Source organism: Scylla paramamosain, chromosome 12, assembly GCF_035594125.1.
Source record: "Scylla paramamosain isolate STU-SP2022 chromosome 12, ASM3559412v1, whole genome shotgun sequence".
Lineage (NCBI taxonomy): Eukaryota > Metazoa > Arthropoda > Malacostraca > Decapoda > Portunidae > Scylla > Scylla paramamosain.
In genome coordinates, this window is record NC_087162.1 from 5,387,501 (window position 1) to 5,390,000 (window position 2,500).

A 2,500-nucleotide genomic window follows, 5' to 3' on the forward strand; every position below is an offset into this window, starting at 1 on the left:
TTTTCTATAAAGGTCCATTCGTGTGACGTGACCAGAATGAAAATGGGTAGGGAAGGTGTGTGTGTGTGTGTGTGTGTGTGTGTAGCAGGGGAAGATGAGCCACAACCCCGTTTAATTTTACACACACACACACACACACACACACACACACACACACACACACACACACACACACACACACACACACACACACACACACACACACATGAAGTAAAAATGAATTCACTTATTCATGAACTGATGATTCAGGAAGAGAGAGAGAGAGAGAGAGAGAGAGAGAGAGAGAGAGAGAGAGAGAGAGAGAGAGAGAGAGAGAGAGAGAGAGAGAGAGAAGTCATGGCTCACAACAGAACTTACACTGGAGGAGGAGGAGGAGGAGGAGGAGGAGGAGGAGGAGCATGTGAAGGCCATCCACTTCATCTGCATAAATCACCAGCGACCACCGTTGTGATTCTTCCCTCCCTCCTTTCCCTCTCTTCTCCTCTCTCCCTCTTTCCCTCCCTCCCTCCCTTCTGCCTTCCAAGACCACCTCCATCCATCCACCCATCTATTCTTCTTTCCTCCCTCTCTCTCTCTCTCTCTCTCTCTCTCTCTCTCTCTCTCTCTCTCTCTCTCTCTCTCTCTCTCTCTCTCTCTCTCTCTCTCTCTCTCTCTCGTAAACACACACACACACACACACACACACACACACACACACACACACACACACACACACACACACACACACACACACACACACACACACTTGCGCGCGTGCGCGCGTGCGAGTTAAATTACCAGTAATCAATCAAATTAAAGTTCATGAAAATGTGGAGGAGAAAGGAGATGGAGGCGTGAGGGACGGTGAAGGGAGAGTGAAAGGGAAGGAAAGGGAGAGGAGTAGGAGGAGGAGCGGGGGGGAGGGGGACATTGGAAGAAACAGAGAGAATGGGGAGCTGAGGGTGAGTGAGAGGTGAGGATAGTTAAGTTAGATGGAATTACATTGTGTCAGCTCATGTTTGGTTAGGTTAGGTTAAGTTGCCACACCATTGTTAGCTACTCGTTTGCCTCCCTGCTGCCGTGTTGATCTTGAGCTCACGCACAGTGTATTACCTGTGGCACCGCCGGGAGGAAGGCATCTTGGGTGAGGTGGACGTGGAATGGAGATGTTCTTCCCCGTGGATTTTAGTGTAAGTTATTAAAGTACATGGAACGTGCAAAAAAAAAAAAAAAAAAAATAAATAAATAAATAAAATAAATAAATAAATAAATAAATAAATAAATAAAGAAAGAAAGAAAGAAATAAAGAAAGAAAGTGTAATCCAGTGAAATAGAATGTAGGATAGTGGAATAAGTATGATGATGATGATGTGATGAATATATAAATGTAAAAGTATGGATAGATGAAATATATATGGAAGGATAAAAGAAAAAATGAATGGAGACTGGATAACTCTTCAACAAACAAAGAAAAGTAACGGGAAATTTAAACTTGAATTTAATTAAATAAACGCAAGAAGTGGATACCTTCCCTAAAGTGAAAAAATAAAATCAATTAGCAAAGATTAATAAATAAACGTAAAGACTGCTTAATTTACAAAAAAAAAAAATTCAAAATAGAAGAAAAAAGTTAAAGATAAGACGAAAAATGTAAAAAAAAAAAAAAAGTTACTTAGAAAGCTTAAACAAAAAGCAAAACATGGAAATAAGATAAACGTTAAGGTAACACGAAAAATATGAAGCGCATATTGCATACAAAAAAAAAAAAAATACAAGGAAATATAAGAACACAAAATAAAGTTAGCCACCGGAATTGTGTTTATATGCGTTCTCCACTATTGTCAATGACGTTTACACTGCGCAGACTTTTTTCTCACTGCGCAGAGATAGTAGGCGGCGGCCCGGGGAAACACCAGCCTTGCTCTCTCATTGCTCTGCACATCAGGCAAACACGAAGACCAGTTTCATTACATCATCAATCGATTTTTCAGGGAGGCGGCCCTCTTGTGGAATATAATATTTTTTTTTTTATAGAGTTGACCTTATTGTGAGAAGAGATGACCTTGTTATGAGAAGAGTTGACCTTGTTATGAGAAGAGATGACCTTGTTTTGAGAAGAAATGACCTTGTTTTGAGAAGAAATGACCTTGTTTTGTGAAGAGATTACCTTGTTTTGGTGGAGATGACCTTATTTTGTGAAATGACCTTGTTTTGAGGAAAAATGACCTTGTTCTGATGGAGATGACCTTGTTTTGTGAAGAGATTACCTTGTTTTGGTGGAGATGACCCTATTTGAAAAGAAATGACCTTGTTTTGATTTAGATGAGCTTGTTTTGAGAGCGATGACCTTGTTTTGTAAGAGCTGACCTTGTTTTGAGAAGAGATGGTCTTGTTTAGATGGAGGTGACCTTTTTAATGCAGCTGACTTTGTTTTAAGGAGAGATGATCTTGTTTTGAAGACAGATGAACTTTTGATGATGACCCTGTTATGTAAATTATTTCAACGACTTGTATTAACGCG